Source organism: Ambystoma mexicanum, chromosome 14 (genome assembly GCF_040938575.1).
Source record: "Ambystoma mexicanum isolate Mex_15411 chromosome 14, UKY_AmexF1_1, whole genome shotgun sequence".
NCBI lineage: Eukaryota > Metazoa > Chordata > Amphibia > Caudata > Ambystomatidae > Ambystoma > Ambystoma mexicanum.
Genome location: NC_090940.1, coordinates 126123423 through 126145270, shown reverse-complemented (window position 1 = coordinate 126145270; position 21848 = coordinate 126123423). Strand labels below are relative to the sequence as shown.

The window sequence follows — 21848 nt, the reverse complement described above, 5'->3', positions numbered from 1 at the left end:
GAAGCTAGGTCAGCGCTCAATAAACACCATAATATTAATAATAATTATAATAGAGAGAAGAGTAAGAGACGGTGAAATAAGGAGAGAGGGACACACACACAGGACAGAGAGAGAGAGAGAGAGCAAGATATTTAGCAAGAGAAAGAGAGAAAGAAAGGATGAGGGAAGCAACAGAATAGCAAAAAGTAAAGCAGGGTGAGTAAAGAGGGGTTGGAAGGAAAGGCAGAATGAAAGGAAATGAAAAGTGTGAAAGATAGAGAAGCAATGGGAAAAGAAATGGTGCTAAAACAAACAGAAAGGGAAGAATGAGTAAAAAGATGGGGGAAGGTCAAAAGAAGACAAGAGACTGAGGAAAAAGAACAAAAGTGCTAATTCAAGAAAGTCAGTGGGTAATAAAAGAAACAATGAAATAGTGAGAACGATGGGAAACTATCAGAATGAATCCAAGAGCAAGAGACGGGTTGGGCACAGCTGCGGAGAGATGGAGGGGAAGCGATGTCCACAGTTCAGGAGCTGAAAGCAGTGAGAAGACGAGAGATTGGGCTTGCACTGAAAAAGACAATGAAGTGGGTGCGAAGTTGAGAGTAAGAGACGGGAAGTGCAAGAGAAACAGTCAGAAAAGGCGATCACGCAGCAGCGATAGAGGCTTTTGCCGCCGAAAAAGTCTAGGAGAGTGACCTTCATTTATATATGATAATTATATGTTATTTATAACACGCTTAATACCCAGAGGTTTCTAAGCACGGACCAGGGGATCGAACCTGTGATGCTCTGTGTCGTCTTGGTTCCGAGGCGAGCACGTTGTCCTTGAGCTATCCTCCCAATGTCAATGAACATAAACAGCAGATGGTGAAAATGAATTCCTATTTGTAATATTGCCTATGTTCAGCCATCCAACCTTATGGGTCCTGGGTGTGAAGGTGCATCGAAGTCTAGTGAGAACACCTCGTATTTACATATGCTTTGAACATGGGAGGGATGAGAGACACTTGCACCAGCAGCCGGCCGGCCTTTACCATGCATTTAAAGGCCTCATTATGCAAAAGAATCCTTGCGCTGTGGTGTTCGTGCGGGAGGGGTAGGGAAGTGGCCAACCCGGGAAATTCCCCCCTAGGCTTCCAGGGCTTTTGCTCCCTGGACTAAGGCTGTAATTTGTTTTTTAAAAGTCTGCCAGGAAGGAGCCTGCTGCTGCAAGACCTACCTGGCCTCTGCGTGGATGGGCGGGCCCTCTGTGATGCTGGAAATGCATCGGAGGGACAGGGCCTCCATATCCTTGTCCTTTACTGTTTTTATTGTGTGGTCTGTCATGTTTTCCGCACAGGAGGTTACGCTTTTGGTTTGGTGAACAGACCCGTGGGATACCCTTATGGCACCCATGGGTAGGGGTACAACCCTGTGCCCCTAGTGTATGTTTTTGGGCACCTGTGTGTGACCCACAGAGCAGGGTATGGCCTGGTGGCAGCTCTGTGCTGAAATAACTGGTGCCCTGAGCGTCCTCCATTTTGGGATGCCCAGGCCCTGTCATTGGGAATCGGTAGATTCCGGATGGAGACAAAATGGCCCCCATGGCCTCTTGCCTTCCATCACCTGTTACCTTGATCTTCCCGAAGTCCCGGGAAGCCCTGACTCTGTCCCTTCCCCCTGACTGGCTGTTGGGTGGAAGTTCCGTATATGGTAGTGTTGCGGAAGTGCCGACCAGACTGGCCTGAGCCTTCATAACGACCGGATGTTGTGGTTACGCCTGTGGGTGGGACCTGGGTGAATGGAGTGTGTCACGAATATACATTCTATGTTGTGGCTGTCTAGTATCTGGTGTTTGACACAATGGTTGAGACAGCCCTGCCCGAAACCGGTATGAATGCAGCTTGGAGTGTTGAATGACTGGGTACTTGTCCCAATACACATAACTTTTTGTGAGTGTCTGGAGAGAAGTGAATGGCCTGAATACTTTGTGTGCCTGATTGGCTGCCTGCCTGCATGAATGCCCGTAGTCGTGATTGGATGCTTGAGTATGACCCAGTGGAATGAATGGGAGATCAACAGTATATCTGGGGACCTCTCACTGCTAGGAATCGTGTTGAGAAGCTGAAGTCCACTACGACGAGTAACTGGAGTGAAGCTTAACCTTGAGCCCTGCTGGATGAGAAGAATTGCTGTTGCTCTCCTTCACAATCTGAAAGCTGCTGTGCTTCAAGAACTGACCCAGAGAGGACCTGGTAAGGCGTCCTCTTCCCGAGCTACAAGGGACCATCGTGCACAGCTGATCTTTGCCTAAGCTCCCTGGTAGACAGACCTTCGACAGGCTGCCGACCCGATACGGGGACTGCTACGGAACTCCAAGGAGAAGCACCCAGACTGTTGTCTGTCACTGTCGCCGACCGCCGTCGCCGACTGGAGCCGCCGTGCTCCCGTTGCCTAAGAACTTCCTGATCCAAGGACACTCTCGTCCGCATTGTCGCCGCTGTATCCTGCTGGAGAAGGCCTGACCATCGACGCGCCGAGGAGCACCTGCCGGTGGGTATCCCGCCACCCAAAGACCCCAGAGACGCCGACAACTTGATGCCCTTGCTGGGCCACAGTTCTTCAACTCTTTGCGGTCCAGAACTATCGACACCAAGGTACCCCGCACGCCTCTTCCTTGCAGGACGTTTACGCTTCCCCGTCAACGAGCACCGCTAGGTACGACGCGGTCACTTTACCGTCGTAGCTCGACCTGTTCTCCGTCGGACGTTCGACGACCCGTGACTCCTGCCTGAAAAGGAGGACACTCAAGAAGGGTTGTCGATTTCCCCGACGAGGAACGCTACAACGTCAGGTACTTTGGGGTTGCAGAACTATTGGAAAGTCTAGTGTGAACAATATATGGACTGGGCTTGTATCTTTCTTCTACAGGTTGCCCAGGTGGGGGGATCTCCACACAGAACTGTGTCTAGGTATCGGGGCCAGTATTCTGCCAACTGCTCAACCATCTTGTTTTCCTTCCTCTCTCTACTGCTGGTTTCCTCTTTATTTTGATCTGTGTGTCATTCTGACCGTATGCACTTTAAGGAGATCTCATAACATTAGTGGTACCACTTTAGAATTGTACATATTTACCATTGTTGATTTTCAGAGTACAAAGTGAGTTATCGTGATCGTGTATATGACTTTGAATATTCATTATATAAAGACTGTGTTTTAACCAATCCAGTGTGTGGACATTCCTTCGTGGGTGCTCGGGGCCTACACTGTACTTAAGAACCAGCTCGCATCACCTCCTGAGAAGCTAGGCCTTGATTGCTCGACCACAACTACCAATAATAGAGAATCTTGGCAGGGGTCTCTGGGCCTCCCCTCTACCATATAGAGAGCAGAAGTGCAGACCCACCCTCCGGTCTTTACACACTCATATTGATTTAAACATTTTAGTAAATGTGCCTGGGTGGCGCCCACATGTAGGCCTCGCCTCCATAGTGAGTGAGTGAAAGTAAGAAGTCTCAAGGTGGCAAGGGCATGTTCATTCCGTCCACAGGCAATGTACACTTTTGAATGACAGACTCTGTGATCCGGGAAGGTAATTCTGGCACCATGCGCATGTTGGCTCTTATAATCCTCAGCAGATTGTTATGGCTCATTGCCCGAGGAAGTAAACGTCCATATCATATTAAAGTTTGTCCTCGGTTTCATCTTGTAAGAAAGCTTCCCCTATAGTGTGGTGAATCTCTTTATCGCTTGTGTGTTCATTATAAACAAAAAGTTTAATATCAACCAAAATTGCACCCATTGATTTTACTATGTGGTAGTAACTACTGTTGGATCGTTTATGGTGCTGACTTTTGGGCAAGATTGCCAAACAAGTGCTGAAAGATGTCAAATTCAGGTAATACTTATCGGTAGATAACAAGGTCAGGGTGTGACATTTTCTCAATTATCTTGTCCAGAAGACTCTCATGTGAAGTCACACTGATTGCAACACACACACAAAGGCTGGGTGTAATGGGCATTTGAAGCGGGTGAGTGGCAAGGAACAGGGGACTAAGAAATATGGGTAAGGAAAGGGGTTGAGAGCAGGGTAAGGGTCGGGGATCGAGTTAATGATAAAATGATGGAGAAAAAGGAGAAAGGGGCTTTACAGGTTAATTGCCACGGAAGGAGGGGTGGTCGAAAGCCATCAAGGAAAAAGATGCAATGCCAGAACTCCAGAGGTTGATGGGCAAGGAAAACTGGGTAAATACGCCAAACGTACAAATTTGGAAAGGTAGCTCAGCAGATTCAGTGACTGTTGCTTAGATCTTTTCCTAGCCTGCATTCCACCGTACCAGATTGTGGGCCTGGCTCGGCCCCTTCCTTTTTTTCTGATGAAATAATGAATATTTGTTTTTTGTACATGTGTTTCTATTAATATTTGTCTTATATTTTGTCAGGTGGTTTTATCATGTCACTTACCCCATCTAAATCAGCTGTGTACCTCAGACGTGTGGGTACCCAGAAGAGGAATCCCAAGAAACTAAAGGGTATGTTGTATATGTAAGACCTCGGATACCATTGAAAGCTGGAAATATTTATTCATATTTTGTAAAGGCACCTTTGATGGTGAACGCATTTTGTGACAATTTTACTTGGACTTGCGGACAATTAATGAGGAGGCATTATGTTGTAGATATCTTAGTGGTGAGCACCACAGAATCCATGTAGCCATAGGCGTTGCTGGGGCAGGGTCTACGGGGGTCTGTAGGCTTGGGTCTTGTGATTATAGCCCTGGATAGAATCTCAGGGGCTACAACCAAAAGACTAGCTAGCCCTGAGTCCCGACAGTCCCGACATAAGCGTAGCCCCGAATCTTTTCCAGACCTAGCAACACCCCTGCATGTAGCCTCTCTCTATTTTATAAAAAGATGCTATAAACTGTTGGGCGAAAAGGGGCCAGAATGGGTTTATTAGCATAGCCTTAATCTGCATTTCTTTTTCACATCTGGAATTAATTTGAGTGATCCTATTAAGATTGTATATTATTCATGTTTACCAGCTATACGTCTATACGTCATATGTATAAATGTGTTATTGTTGTTGCATATGGGTATTTTATACATGTGTATTTTAGTAACTCTATTAACATTGTATATTACTTTATTTGTCAGTCATATGTTTACACGCCCCATGTCTAAACATTTTGTTATTGCATATTTGGTATTAACTGTGTAAATTACTGCATGAATTTTATTATGACTTGTATTATGTATTTGTGTAAAAGGTTTTGTAAACCAATATACAAAATAAAAAAAAAAATGTCACTTGATGCTAAGCGAGCCAGATTTACTGAACAGTGTGAAAATCAGATTTGTTAAACAACCTAAAGGTTTAGACCTTAAGATGCAATTTTGCAGAAAGTGTTTTGTTGGTTCTAAAACTGAAGATGGCACGGGAGAAGATGAAGTGTCATCTGCCATCTAAATTGTAAAATGTGGAGCCATTAAACCTGGGCTCAAGCCCTGCCTTTCCTATTTCACACCTCATGTGATCCTGAGCAAATCACTTCACCTCAATTGGCCTTATTTTCCTTAACTCTCAAGTTTAGTATCGGCCATCAGTGATTTTGTTCCGTCTGTGTTGTAAGGAAAGTCTCACTCAAATCTGTTTATAATGTATAGTGTTACTCCATAAATATAATGTGTACTGGTGAGAGGGCGGGATGCCAGGTGTGGGCCTTGTGCTGTGAGGGAGGGCAGATGACACATGAGGGCCTCAAGTGGGGTATAGAAAGGGTGAGGGAAAGAGGTCTTCCATTGTACATCGGATGGCAAGACCAGGGGCACACTTTATACAATGTAACTGTCAAACAATTTTTATCCAGAAAGTATTATAAAAAATTCAACTTTCCCAAGTTTCAATGAAAAGGATTTTTACTAATAAGTACACAAAAGAAGAAGAAATTCAAAAAATAGTGATTAATACACACAAGTATTTTGCATCTCATGAAATTGAAGGCAATTAACAGATATGGGCCTGATCACGACCTCAGCGGTAACCCTTAAATCCGGCGGTAGCGCTATTACTGCCGGATTTAAGGGTCCGCCGAATCAGGGCTTCGGCGGATTTCGCCCCAGCTCTTGGCTGGGGGGAAATCCGCCGAAAATTCGTGCTATTACCGCTGGCGGGAAATCCGCCGGCGGTAAGAGCGCAAATTTTCCCCATTGAGCCCAATGGGGAATGGGGCATTCCCGAATGGGCTCAATGGGGAATGGGGACTTCCAAGTCCACCCAACTCGTGATCCCGCGCTATTAGCGCCGGGGGCTATGGCGGTCGCGCTAATAGCGTTAGCGTTACCACCAAGGTCGTGATCAGGTGGTTTTTCCTTAACAGGCATTAAATCTTAGTAAAAGATTTGACATAAGGTAAGTAAAATTCACATAAAATATGTGTACAGCATTTCACAGTGTCAAATACAATTTGATACTTGTAAACGTCAGACATCACAATAGGGACACATCTTCACAGTTCTTAGCGAGAGCAGGTTTCACTCGTAATCGTCTTGTATCAGTTTACTACAAGTTTTGGGCTGCTATGCCCTTCTTCAAGTGAGGATATCTGGGTAGGTAATTCAATCCTGAAAGTAAGGATAAGGATGTGTCAGTGTCCAATTGGACTACTTCATTGTCACAAGAATACTACAATTTTTTGTTAAACAGATCAGTTAAACTCAACCACTGACCATGGGGTAAGTGTACGTGAGACTAGCCGTGTGCCTCATATGTGTTCAATTTTCCGATAACGGTCACTGTTGAGGAAATTACACACGTCATAAATATTGCAATGGGGCATCTATGTTTGCTCTCCTGCGGCATTAGTCGCTAAAAAAAGCTCTGGGTCCTGCATGGAGAGCGGCAAGATGGATAGACAGGGTGCCAGGTACAGATTTTGTGTTGTGGGGTGCGGGGTGGAGGGGGATGGGGCAGGAGCCCAGGTAAGGGTAGTTTGGCTCTCAGAGCGCTGTCAGATCCCCTGGCTTGGCTTGGCTCCGGCTCGGCCCTACCAATTAATTCTCCAACATCCCCACCTCTTTACATTGGTCTATGACTAAAGGTGGGATGGGAGGCTAGCAGGCTGTCAAATTGCAAACTTTCCCATTTCACCAAATTATATTATCCATATCAAATCATTTCACTACATTTGGTATGTCGGGGAGGTTCCCATGGGCCAGGTCAGTAGTGTCAATAACTTAATTATGTGAAGGTGAAACCTATTTTAGTATTCCCAAAATGCTATGCCAATAACGTTGGACTCGCTGGAAGGGTTTGGATGAAGGTTTCCCAAAAGAAATGTTGTCCCAGTTCCTTCCGAACAGGAAATCTTGGAAGACCATTCATGAAAAATTGTAAAAGTTATTAAGAAAACAAAAAAAGCTGTTTTCGGCCCAGCCACTTTCATTTCACCATAGAGAAAAGGTGCTTGGGTTGACCACCCATAGAGAGAAAACAGCTGGACGGATGTCCACCCAGTAAGAAACAAGTTGCTCACAGAATGTTGCAGATGTGCATTTTGATGGTTTAGGGTAAATCTATCCAGTAGTTTTTAAAATATTTGATGGAGAAAGCGGTACCCCCTGCGCACGAAAAACCTTTATATTTAACATGTGGCACATTGCAGCAATTCTGGCTATTCAAAAATGAAAATCCTCCACCATGCTATTTTATTGATGAAGCCATTTGATGTTGTAAAATCACAGTAATTTCATGGGAAAATGACAGTCATTTTATAGTAAATTTACATAAGAACAAAGGGAGGCCCATTTAAAATGCATATTAAAAGAACAAGTGGGTCATTTTGCAAATAAATGTTAAGTGCATGCAGGGGCCACCAACATTAGTGCTTGCACGCTGTTGCGTCCCGTGCTTGCAACTGTAAACATTTATAAAACACCTGAAAAGTGAAGAGTAAAACTGCCAAAATTGGCTTTCTTTTTCATTTTTACTCTCTGTTTAAAAAATTATGATTTGCAGACAGCATTTATAATAGTTTGCGATGGAATTCATACATCTTTATATAGTGCCAAAAGCAGGGCAATGCATATGTAATAAGGTGTAACCTCCCAATAGCTCAATAGTTAAGGTAAAACTGTTTACATAGAATTTTCACAAAATTTGATTGCTAATAACATTTGGCTTGTTTCACGCGGCAGGATGTCATTTTCTAAAAAAGAGCTCCACCAGGCCCCATCAACTGGAAAATTTGGTGAAAATTGGATAAACAGTTCAAAACATATTAAGAAAACAAACAAAAAAATGCTGGTTTTGGCCGACTCCCGTTAATCTTCCCATAGAGAAAAAGGGGCTCCCATTGAAAACCCGTAGCATAAAATTGCTGGATGGATTTTCACCAAATAAGAAGCAAATTGGTTACAAAGCATTGAGGAAGTGTCTTTTGTTAGTTTAGTGTAAATCCATCTAATCATTTTAAAAATATTATTCAAAGCCATGGGTGACCCCTGCTCCCCAAAAACATGTATATCTCCCTCAGGGTGCATTGCTGCACAGATGCTTTTCAGAAATGAAAATCCAACATGTTTATTTTGCTAGATGCATAAGATTTCTGCGGTTATCATGAGTGAAGCACAAAAATATATTTTCTGCGGGGAAAAGGGGTGGATTCTTGTCAGGTTACATGGGGGGGAAAGATGATTACTTGCGCAGTGAGGAAGTTAGGGGTGGGCTGGCAAGCTCGTTTAGGGCAGAAAGCATTCATTTTAGCAGAGGAACCCCACAGGAAACTTTTGAGATTCCCGCAGTGATGTCAAATGCTGCACTTGGAAAAGAAAATGAATCATACAAACCAGAGAGTGAAAGGGGATAATGGGGGTAGGGACGGGAAGGAATTACAAAAAAGGATGGACCTTGGAGGACCAAGAAAAGAGAAAGGGGGTGCTTGGTGAGTGCCAATGAGGATGGGGATGACTTTTCCATTTTCAAATGTGTTTCCATTCCTGCAGAAATCGGCAGACGTTGCATTACCGCGGGAATCGGCCCACTCGGCTTTAGCGTGGGCGTGATTACCGGGAAAGATTGTAACAGGAATAGAGAACATTATGGATTGAGCCATCCATCCATTGTCAGGATGATTCATTATCTCCGCATTAAAAAGAGGGAAAATAAGGAGGGGGAATAACCAGTATCCCATGGACCTCTGGGGCTGCGTGTTTTTAACCTGCGCAGATGTGGGATCAGATCTGTTATGCAGGCGGATATCATTTTTTTTTTTAAACATTTGGTGGAACTTGTAGAGTGTACCCGGAGGTTACTAGCCATGGACAGTGGCCGTGCCTGTTGGGATCTGGTTATGTACAGGAGGGGTTCTGGGCATTTGCCTGTAGGCCGGGGATACTGGCCTGTGGCATTCCCTCTTTTTTAAAATGATTGGGTCAACATGCACCGTGGCCAAAGCCAAAGGTCATTGACTGTCAACTCGGAAGATAATATAGCATAACAAAACCCTTGAAATTTACTTCAGGTGATTTGATTTGTTGCAACAAAGCCCATTATATTTAGCAGGCATGGGAAGTGATGACCATCTTAACTCAGACCCCCCAATGTGAAGCCCATGAGCGCATACATCATATGACATAAGGCATTCACATTGACATACAAAATTACATCATGGAGGACATGGTGCAACAGTTTTAGAGACATAATAAGTTAAGTAAAAGCAGTGTGTTTTTACTTTTTGCTTTGTGTTTCCCACTGGGAAAAATTAGCATCCATTAAACAGATGCACAGGATAAAACGCAGGATTTATTTGCTTTCCATTTTAAATAATTTGGGCTCAAAAAGGTGCAGATATGCCTTTAGGTGTCTTGGTCCAAATCTGTCGATTATTTAAAAAAAAGATTTGGTAGAGAAGGGTGCATCAGGCACATTTTTTTTATATATCTCCCATGGTACATTGCAGCAACTGAGGCTTTTTAGAAATGAAAAATATCCTTTTTTTCCAATAATGAAAGGCGTTCTTCTGAATATCCTCTCAAGAAAGGGAAATTGCAAAGTGCTTACAATGAAATTAATGTAATGTTAGGAGGGGGAAGGGGATGTTGGCCTTTGATATGTATGTGAGAGGAGTAAAAGGGTAGCATTTGGTCGTATTTAAAATTTATGGGGACCTTTGGATTATTTGTTTATATGTTTTCGTCTTCTCGTAAGTATAAATGTGGTTATTCATGACAATTGTGTGTGAGTGGCATCCTGCCGCAAAAACAGAACATGTATTGCCTTCTCTTGAGAATCCCGTTGGTAAATTCTCATGGTAAATACTCTCTGCAAAATACTGTGGGATTTTCTCGTGAGAACAAGAGGGGACCACTCTTCCACCCTCCCTGAGGTTAATGGTGGATTACGCGAAATTCCGGAAAGCACTCAAGACTTTTCTCTACCCAGAATTTCTGCTTGAGTCTTTTTTCAAATAATCCTCTCTCCAGTTTTTTTTCCCAAACCCTGCGCTAGGATACCCTCAGCGGATAGTGCGCTATGCAAATAACATGTTATGTTAAAGGTATTTGTACCATGCACCATCACCAACGGAATTGGTCCCCAGGCGCTCTGGCGGATCTGTAAACGAGAAGGTGGGATGGGTTAGTAAGGTGAAGAGGGAGCAGGATAGTGAGAGGAGTGGTGTTCTGTTGCCAGCTTCAGCTCGGCATACACTGTGTGCTGAATTTTGGTGCGAGTATTGGATCGGTGTCAGTCCTCGTGTGCTGTTGGTGCGGTTTATGTGTTGTTGCAGTGTGGTGAGAGATGGTTGTGTGACTTTTTTGAGTGAGTTAGGTATGCAGAAAGTTTAAGCTTTTTTGGTTAGTGGGTTATGTGACATTGAACATGTTAACTTTCACAGTTCTGTCTGAGTGTGGCACTTGCTAACCTTCATAATTCCATCTACTCGTGGCTCTTGCTAACCTTCACAACATAACATAACGTGACACTTCTCAGAGGAAGTGGCTCTCTTTTTTTCCAGCAGGACAGAGCAACTGACTCGCAGAATGTTTATGTTCGAGGCAATGTCTTGCCGCACTTGATTTTTAGATTGGGTTCCTATTGTTGCATTTATGCTCTTGACTGACGAACCCCAACAAACCGAGATGCAAAACACACCTGTGGTTGCTCCTGGTCAGTGCAAGCATATCAAAGCAGTCTAGTGTGTAATGCTCTGATTACTTACCGGTAATCTTCATTACTCCTAGTCCTACTCTTCCTTGTCACAGTACTTACTTCATGAGGCCTCTGCCTCCGACACAGGACCTTCTTCTATTTCTTTAAATTCCTATAGTTCCTCCCCCACATCCACGTCACTCAGTTTCATATTACCAAGCCAGAGCATGGGACCTTCCCCGCAGGAAGGGTGAGGAGGGTCATCAGTACTGTGACGAGGAAGAGTAGGACTAGGAGTAATGAAAATTACCACTAAGTAATCAGAGCATTACCTCCACGTCCACTCTTCCTCGTCCCAGTACTTACTACATGAGGTATACCAAAGCAGCAACGGGGAAAAGGTCCCAATGAGACACAGAGCTAAAGACAGTGCAGCAAACACACCCACAATAACTCTTAATTCATATCCCCACAGATAAAACTCCAACCACGAAGGAACCAACCCCCCGAGTGGGAGAAACTCAACCCATAGCGGTTGATGAAAATCCCTAGACCAGCAAAGGCGGCAGCCATACAAATCTCTTGCAGAGAAAACCCTCCTTGCATCGGCCAAGGAAGCCGCCAAACCCCTGGCGGACCGCCCCTGATCGTGCGCAGGCACAGGCAAGCCAAAAGCCACATAGGCCCTGGAGATCACAACTCGGAACCATCGGAAAATGGAAACCACAGATGTGTTATGCCCAGCCCCAGCCGGACCACAAGCAATCAGAAGACTATCAGATTGGTGAAAAAAAAAACCTAACCAAATACTCCAACACGTCCCGCCGGACATAATGTTAAGCCAAGCCACCTCATCATGCGTTCTCGAATCATGAAAGAAGTCAGGGAGAACCAGATCCCGAGAGGTGTGAAAACCGAGATGCAACTTAAGGGAGGAACTTCAGACCACACCTCAGCAGCACCTAGTCTGGCAGCACCCTCAGGAAAGGAGGGTGACATAAGAGAGCCCCAATCTCCCCAAGCCTACGGGCAGAAGCGAGGGCAATAAGAAAAGCAGATTTCAGTGTAAGATGTTTGATATCAATCTCGGAAAAGGGCCCAAAAGGAGGCCCTTGAAGGAACCGTAATACAAGAGGGAGATCCCAAGGGGGAAGCCCTTTATCAGCACAAGGACTGGAAGAAGAAAAACCCTGGAGCAACTTCCCCACCAACACCTCCCCATCCAAGTGACGATCAGAGTCCCCCAAACTCAATTTCATGGAGGCCCACTGAGAGTGAAGCCTGGGAAAAAAAACTGCCAGGCCCCTGTCAAAAGCCCTTCTGGAGGAATCGAAGGATAGCAGAGGCCAGAACGCAGGGGAGGGATCCCAGACCGCCCATACCAGTCTCGGAAATGGCCCCAATGCCTGCCCGAACACCTTCAGAGTAGAGGGTCTAAGAGCATCCATTATGTACTCAACTACAGGATCTGAGAACCCCTGAGATATCAACCTAGACTGAGCAATAGCCACACTGCCCATTGCATCCAGTGGAATTCCAACCGCAGATCCCCTTGAAGGGGACACGGCCACCTCGGAACCAGCCAAGGTTCCTAGGACCGAAGCTCCAACAGAGAGGGGAGCCAACTCCAGCAGGACCAGAACTGAGCTAACAACAACACAGTCACCCTGGACACTCTGATGTGCCAAACCACCCGGGGCAGAGGGGAATAGGCAGAAAGGCATAAAGGAAAACCCCAAGGCCACTGTACAGAGAGGGCGTCCATCCTCCAATCCCCCCGGCCTGAAACCGAGAGCAGAAGAGGGGAACTTCTGCTGAGGCCGGGGATGCAAACCGGTCTAGAACCGGGGACCCTAATCTGATACAGGTCACCGCAAAGACCTGGGACAACTGGACCAGTTCTGCCGAGGAGTGAAAACCGGCATCTGAGAAGATCCGCTTGAACATTGTCCACCCTTCTGATACGTGAGGCCACCAGAGACACCAGATGAGATTTCTCCCAGGTGCCTATCAGTGCTGCCAGAGCATTCAAGGAGTGGCCGGAACCCCTTTTGAAGTTGACATATGCCAAGGCCGTCATATTGTCTGATCGGATCAAAACTGCCGACCGTCCAGCAACTCCTTGTAGTACACCAGAGCTTGGACAATGGCACAACTCTTGCCAATTGGATGATCGCCGGCTCTCCCCAGATCTCACAACCCTTGAGCTGAGAGGACCCCCAATGTAGACCCTTTCTGCCGGCGTCGGTAGTAAGAGAGCCACAGGAGGATGGACCATGCACACCTCAGCAAGTAGACCTGAAACCCCCCGCCACCACAGCAGGGAGACTCGCAGCGCTGGGGACACTGAAAACACAACTACGAAAGCCGAGACGTTGTAAGCCAGTGGAAGAGAGTATAAGACACCAGGGGACGTAACCGAAGACCGGCTCAAGGAACCGGAAAACACGCAAGACGCCACGTGCCCCGTAACTTCAGCAACAGGCGAGCCGAGACACACTGCCTTCTGAGAACCCAGCCCAAACCAGCCAGCAAGCGCCCCCCCTGCACAACATCCAGAGTACGCTCTCCCCAGACATCCGGACAAGCAGTGCAGGGTCTTGAGACCCATAAACAGTTGAAACATCCTATAAGGCATAGGGACAAGGAACACCCGCAAGTAGAAAACTTGACCCTGAACAGGGAGAGGAATGGGCAAGACGGTAACCCACAACAATCATTCGGAGAGAACTGATCCCATGGCCAACTACTTGGACCGTGAACTGGGTACCAAAGTCCTAACCATGCAAACCTGGACAGGAGGAGACAGGAACTGCAACTGATACCCCCCTCCGGAAGGAGCCCATTACCCAGGAAGCCGAACCCCACCGGACCCATACACCTCCGAGAAGACAGAGACGAGGAGCCAGGGAAAACTGCCAGTCACTGCACTTGCACCAGAGGAAAATCACAGGACGTTGAAGCATGCCTGCGCCACAATATAACAGCATGCTTGTCAGCCCACAAAAAGATCCCACTTATCAAAAGGAAGAAACAGGACAGCCCAGAAGTCCAGCAGACCATGCCCCCCCCAGCCGACAGAGGAGCCACCAGGCTGGCGTCAAAAGGGCAGAGTACTGTCACAAAGCGGGGCAAAGCAATCCATCCCGGATAGCAGACATGAAAGGCAACCCCCCCACCTGGGGTATTCCTACACTGGAAAAACCCACTGAAGTGACATCCCCCTCCACTGACACCAGGGGCTCTGAGAACCCCTCCAAGCTCAGACATGTGCCACCATGTGCCATATCACTTCCCACAAGTCTGAGAGGAGGCGTGAAAGCAACACGTCGGCACCGGAGGACCTGGGCCCTAAAAGAAGAGACACTGGGAACCCTCTGAATGGCCATTACTTCCATGATGCATTTTCTATAATTCCATGCCGGACAAGGGAAAAGAAAATCATCTCCTTTGACCTTCCCTCGTGCAGTTCAGAGGAAGAGGGCAGGACAAGGAGTCTGCATCCATAGCTAGCACAGACCCAAACACACCACTAACTCGCCACATTGCTGAGAGGTGGCTTGAGCCCTGTATCCAGTAGCTGGTAGCCCCAAGCTCTAAATCGTTCCAATGCGTTGGTCTAGGAAGGATGAAGGGCCGAGTCAGCACCGCAGAGACTCGAACCCGAAGTGTAGACTATGCCAGGCCGGTACCTCTTCTGGCCGCTTGCAGGCGCGTCCAAATCGGCGCCGTTTTCACAGGCTGCACGCAAAGAATGCAGCCAACATCCGGTGCATCCTGGGCTGTGTGTGTCTGAGGAGCGGGTGGTATGTGACATGCCCGTGACAGAACAGAGCCCCTGCACTTTCAAAGACTCTCTGCCACTGTCACCCCACGACAAGAAGCAGAGAGGCCTCACAACAAAAAGGGATGGGTAGGCCATACTGCCAAGTGCTTGCCATTATGTCCAATAAAGATGTGTACACAGAGCACGAGGAAACGGCATGTTGAAGGAGTCAAGATGGCCATACCAGCAGGAGAGGGGAAAAATATCAAGCACAGTCCTCCCCTCTCCTTACCTTCCCCCAGAGAATGCAGCTAACATCCGGTGCATCCTGGGCTGCGTGTGGCTGAGGAGCGGGTGGTATGTGACATGCCTGCGACAGAACAGAGCCCCCGCACTTTCAAATACTCTCTGCCACAGTCACCCCACGACAAGAAGCAGAGAGGCCTCACAACAAATGGGAAGACTTAGCCCATACTGCCAAGTGCTTGCCATCATTTCCAACAAAGATGTGTACACAGAGCACGAGGAAAAGGCCTGTCGAATCAAGATGGCCAAAACAGGAGGAGAGGGGAAAAAACATCAAGCCCAGTCCTCCCCTCTCCTTACCTTCCCTGGGCCATGCAGGACCCGGAACACAATGCTCACGCTGCGGTCCGGAGCCCAGCAAAGAACCGAGCGAGCAATCCCGCTCAACTGTGACCCCAAGCCCTGCAGGTGGCCCAGGAGCAGCGCCGCACCTGAGGGAGCCGAGGGCCCCGCCACACAGCCCCCCCCCCAGGGGGGCAGCAATCGGTGCTCCCCAGTGCCCTGCCCCGGGAAGAAAAAGTCCAACCTGCTGGAGGCAGGAAAAATGTAACTGAGTGACGTGGATGTGGGGGAGGAGTTATAGGAATTTAAAGAAATAGAAGAAGGTCCTGTGTCGGAGGCAGGGGCCTCATGAAGTAAGTACTGGGACGAGGAAGAGTGGACGTGGAGGTAATGCTTCCTGCTTCCATGTGAAAAAGCCACTGGGAAAATGTTGCAAGTGAGAAGATGTTTTTTCTTGCACCCTACGAAGCCTTCCCTAACATATTCTAAGACTGCCTTTGTTCACAATTCTAAACTTTGGTCCTAGGATATGTACTCAAAGTGCTGGATTTTCTTTGGAGTGCAAGTTTGGGTTATGTCCCCTTAGCAACATTTTCCTTGGCCACTTTATAACTGGGTACCGTGTCCTTTCCTTCAGGGTCCTATGACTTGCAATTTCTCTGAGACAAGAAAAATATCTATGCAACGGAAAGTTACCCAGAAGTATACATGCAGTGGATAAGAAAGGTTCAAACATTTCCACTGTTTTCGTTTTCTCTGATGTCTGAATAAAACATGTCATTTTACTGGCTCATTCGCGAGTGGATAGTTCAGGGGCAACACGCTCATCTTGGAAGCAAGACGTACTGCAGCAACGCAGGTTCGATCCCCGTGTCCGCCTGAGAAACTTCTGGGTGTTAAACGCGTTGTTTACAATCGCATTCGGACAGCTCCACTAATCAATGGATAGCTCAAAAGCAACGCGCAATTTGGGCTCGTCCCAAAGCCGAAGTTTTTTTTAAAGAAACAATACTGTCAATTTCCAAAAAGTGAGAAGCTAAGGAACATTTCATCACGTTTTCAAGGACAAACTCAGGGTACTCTTTAAAAAAGAGTCGCTGTGTGTTCAGTGTGATGAAAGGCCTGCACGCTGAGCTCGGAAGTCCCAGCGTGTTCTTGTGGCAATGACAGTGTACACGACAGCACAGCACGCCAGAAAATACCCGGTTCGTAACGTACCGATGTTTCGCCGCATAAACACGCTTTCACTCTTTAACTAACACTACCTAGCACTGGAACGGTGATGGATTTATAACAACAGACCGAGGCAGAGCAGAAGTCGGTGATGCTGTGTTCAGCATGAGATGGCAGCCGTAATTGACGAACAAGAAAAGGCTATTTTACCAGAGGAGTTCATTGCCGGGATGCCATGTGGCTTGACAGAGAAGGCATGCCATGAAGGAAGTGGGAGTGCTGCTGCTCGGGAAGGACTGCAGCAGACTTCAATGGGGCGCTTCTCGATTCAGGATGCACGTCGGAGACCACAAATGTCTGTCAAGCTGTTGATTGACAGGAGGGTACATTAGATAGCTCAAATGTTCTTTTATATCAAGGTGGCATTTCCGGCTCTGCGTTTACTCATGTTGCTGAGGCCCAGTGACTTATTTTGGGAATGAAACTTATACCAGAGAAAAAGCAAAATAAAAAAAGTGGGGCATATGGGGGTGTCCCCTGTGAAAGGACGTACTGCAGCAAGACCCATCGGGAGATCCCTGTGGCCCTCAAACATAGAATGGTGCGGTCAAAGGTCATGGAAGCCCAGAGTCCTGTGATGATGAAGATCCCCGGGTCCGTGCTTAGAAATCTCCAAAAATACGCAACTAAGAGACATATTCCTGTAACAGCGCCTCGATGCCCCCGGGCTGTGTGAGCGCTTTAAAAATGTAAATAAATAAATAAATAAATAAAAAGTCGTCTGAGAAAAATGGGATAGAGAAGTGGCAAAAAGAAGAGCAGGATAGGGAAACATGCAACTGCTGGGAACGGCGTTTCAGAGGTGAGGAGTGGCTGAAATTCGTTGTGCAGGGAAATTGGCGAATTCCAGGATAAATTTGCATAGTCTGCTGACTTGGCCTGCACTGTGAAATGTGTACATTTCAGGACTTTTCCTGCTTAAATTTCGTTTTTTCCTCAAGTGTCATGAAATGTCTCGGGCAAAAAACAAACAAAACGTCGGATGTGTTCTCTCCTAAAATGTCCTTTTTTCTCAAAATTTCATTTTGTAAAGGGTTTCGGTCAAAAACTTTTTTTTTTAATAGAAAAATGAAATATCCGAGCAAATACAAATTTGGCCTAAAAATATGGTGGAAGAGGGGGACAACCACTGGGCAACGCGGAATTGGTGATGAATTTCCCCAATTCCATTCCACAGGCACAAATTTCGCCCACCTCTAGTGCTGAGGGCAGACAGCGGTGGCAACAGGGTGAGCGGCACTGTATGTCACAAAACAATGGCCCGTAAGACGATGACCCCGACCCGTCGACTCCTGTAGAGCAAACTACGATAACCAAGGCGCGATAGTACAAGCCAATGCACAGCGAGGCACGGACCACTTGGACGAGTGCACCGTTTTCCATTTATGGGCCTTATTTATAATGGCCAACGGTAGGCAGGGCTATGGATCCAGGAGTGACTGGCTTAAATAGCTACAGGCATCATGAACGGGGCTCATTAAGCCAGGCAGCCCCACTGGTGGACTGGGTGATGACCGCTCTCTTAATATGGTTGTCAGAGCAGCCATTGTTCATCTGAAAAATCATATCCTGTAAGGTCAAGATATTGACGCCAACTCATTGTCACCCTGAAGTGTATGAATAGAATCTTCCATGGGCGCCTCCTTCAGCAAGGCCAAGTTTCTCCTCTGCAAATCCTGCTTCCAAAGTTCATGGTGTCTATAGTCCCGCCGTTTTAGAGGACGCAGAGTTTCTACATTTGCAACATTTGCATCTCCAGAGCCTCACTCCGATCTCTGCGCTACCAAAGCAAAAGAGCAGGTGGAGGGAGTTTCTGTGGCACAGGGCCCGCCCTTTGGAACTTTCTACCGCCCAACATCAGAAACGAGAGCTCCTACCGTTCCTTCAAAAGACTTGTGAAAACTTAGCCGTTCAACAAATATGAATAATGCCTCACCTGCTCTACTGACGGTCTTCCTACTTCTGTAGAAATGATGTGATACCACAGGGTTAGGGTGTAACCTAAATGCAATAAATAAATAAATAAATACATTATCGTGTCAGACGTTTTAACAGGAACATTCTATTTAAAGATATTTTCTATTTAATTGTAATAGCTCTAAAAAGTACAAATCCTCAACATACACCAGAAGTGCACCCCCAATCTCAAGTAATGTTTAATTCAACTGATTGCACATATGAGCCGATATTTGTCCAGGTGCATCTTTCTCTTCAATGTTCTGCCTCATTCTTTTATAGAGACTGCTTCTGGGCTCTTCTATCCATCTGGTATTAATGAGCGAGTTACCAAGCTCCCCAAAAAATGTAATACCCCAGTTCTTTCCTTCTTTATCTTCCAATGAAGTTGCTTTGCACAACATTGCAATGGAACCTTCCATCTCTAATGCTTTCCCTCCTTTTTTCTGACGTTCTACTCCAATATGATCCCCAAATAGCCTAGTGATGGGTCATACCCAAGAAATGGGTTCCCAGCCGCCAACATCAGCATCTTGCGTCTGTGCCAGGATCCATTCTTGCCAATTTCTGCAGCTTGCAATAAAGTCGATCAATGCATCCATTCTGTATCCTGTGCAGTTACACCCCTATCAGCACCCTGTGTGTCAAACGGATACACCTTTCCCATTGGTCAACCTCAGAAGCCACAGCCCCCTTCAAGAAGCTACATTTGTATTGTGGCCTCATTGGGACACCTGTCTACTTCATCAAACAGTTTATAGGGTTGGGCTCTCTAACCTTTGACCTTTAATTTACTTTACTTTAATAAATGCATGCCGCGCAAACCATGGACCCGTAGGCTTAAGGGCACAATGACAACAGAGAAAACTGGCAACAAGCAAGGAGTAGTAAAGCCCAGGTCTTAATCAAAGAGGAAATCCAGGATGGAAAGCAGAGTTAGTCAAATAACAAAGTTTTCAATTGTTTCTTGAAAAGTTGAGTAGACTTCAGGCCCATGACCACTCCATACTCTGGGGGCCGCATTCTAAATGCTCTATTTGTGGCCTTGGTGGTGTTACATCTGGGAGGGCAACTGGTCAGTATTATTGGGTCTAAGGGATCTCACATGAGTTTTTTCTTTGCATAGGTCCTGTAAATAGGCGTTCATCTTGCCCATTCGACATTTGTGAGTGATTAGTAGAATGCGATATAATAACCTAGACTCAACTGAGAGCCAGTGTAGACTACGTCTGGCCTCAGAGACGTGGTCTCTCCAAGCGATTCCAGTAACCACTCGTACTGCGCTGTTCTGTATTACCTGCAAACGGTTGCAGTCCACTTTGTTGATACCATACAGTAGACTGTAGCAGTAGTCAATTTTAGCACCCACTATGGCCCTTGCGATGGCCTTGGCATTGGGTTGTGTAGTAAAAGGGCAAAGATGGGCCAAAAGCTTGATATAATACGCTGAGGACGAAACCAGACTGCCAACATGAGCTTTCATGTTTAGATGTTGATCAAGGAAGACGCCCAGCGTCTTAGTCTTTTTTTGAGGCAATTCTGGTGTCCTGTATGCAAAAGCTCTCATACACAGGTCCCAATTTCCTTATCAAGTTGGGGGTACCAATAACCATAAGCTCTGCCTTGTCTCTATTCAAGGTAAGGGCACTCTGTACCATCCAACTTTCAACAAGTGTGTACACCTCATTAAGATGAAATTGGTCTTCATCATGAATACCTGTGAGTGGGATGTCACACTAAGTGTCATCAGCATAGTTCGTAAACGCTATCCAATTTTCCTCTGAAGAGCAAAGAAAGGTATGGTGAAGATGTTGTATAGGCATGGTAAGATGCAAGCTCCCTGGGGAATGCCAAATTCCAAGATCGTGGGAGAAGCTTCAGGCTCCCCACAATAAATTCTACATTCCCGATTACTCAGGAACGAGGAAATCTAATAGGTAGCTTCACTCGAGAAATTAGCCACGGCCTTCAACCTGGTGATCAAGATGGAATGATCCACCAGGTCAAAGGTGGCCGATAAATCCAACGCCATCAATAGGGATGACCTGAGACATGTTCAACATTTTGTCTGGAGGACACCCTTTATACATTTTTCCCGATTATCCATGAATTTGTTACACTACCATAGATCCATGAAAAGGGGCACACCTGCCCAGCTGCCACTTTCTCTCTTATATCATGATTTGAGGTTACCATATGACTCTATGTCAGCCTAGCCCACTCCTTTCATATCTCTATCAATTGCATTCTGGAAGTGGTACTCTTGGCTCACATTAAGTGAATAAGATGGACTAAAAGTAATTCTAAAGTAGAAGTAACTCCTAGGCCTGCTATAGTGTGTCTCCGGAAACAAGCAGTCATTCGGTAGCCATACTCTTGATAGGACTTAATCTCTGCCCCATAACTAGCCCATTAAGGTAACGCCAGCTCCTATTGTCTTCCAAAAATATTTCCAAAAGGCTTGGATTACCCTTCTGAGAGTATGAGGCCTGAGCATCCGAGTACCTCGTTCTGTCTCATCTGTATCCAAATGTAGAACGTATTTTGGATCAGTTCCAATGTAATCTTCTTAAAATATCTGGGATATGAAAACAACATGAACCTCATTTCAACTTTGGTGGTATTTTGGTGGTAAATCCACCAAAATACCGCCAAATGGAATTACCATTACCACCACTTGGTCTGGCAGATTTACCGCCAGATTACACATTTCTTTGGAGTCCCCAGGAATCCATGGGGACTTCTGCAGAATTACTGCCGGCGGTAATTCTGCTGATTTTGCCGATTTGTTTGGCAGTAAGGTGATGGATTTCCTCCCAGCTTTTAGCTCTCTACCTCACCAACAAAATTGTTGTAGGGTGGTTTGTAAACGTGGCAGTAACAGTTACTTCTGTTTTCCTGTTGTTTTTTTCCCACACTGGCTTACTTATAATGCGGCGCCATGTACCTTCCTTCGGGAAATCACGGCCTCTATTAAAGTGCTATAATGAGTATCCATTGTGATAGGATTGATTCAATGCCTTTCATAGGACAGAGCAGACCCAATTCTCTATTTTTGGAACTGCCCATCCCCTATACCTCAGAGAACACATTATTTGGGCCCCCTAATGCTCATAACTCTCCGACCCCCATAAAAGAAATAATCCTACTATTCAGCTTCTTGAAAAAGACCTTCTCGGTGAAGGTGGGATGGTTT

The 21848-nt window shown here is 46.2% G+C and overlaps 1 long non-coding RNA gene across 1 annotated transcript in view; it reads left to right on the top strand.

The window, feature by feature from the left end:
- Window positions 1-4401: 4401 nt before the first annotated feature.
- LOC138527251 (uncharacterized) overlaps window positions 4402-21848 on the top strand; it is a 122002-nt gene continuing 104555 nt past the window's right edge. Inside the window, exon 1 of the long non-coding RNA XR_011283830.1 lies at window positions 4402-4493. This is a non-coding gene — a long non-coding RNA (uncharacterized lncRNA). The remainder of the gene's footprint in view (window positions 4494-21848) is intronic.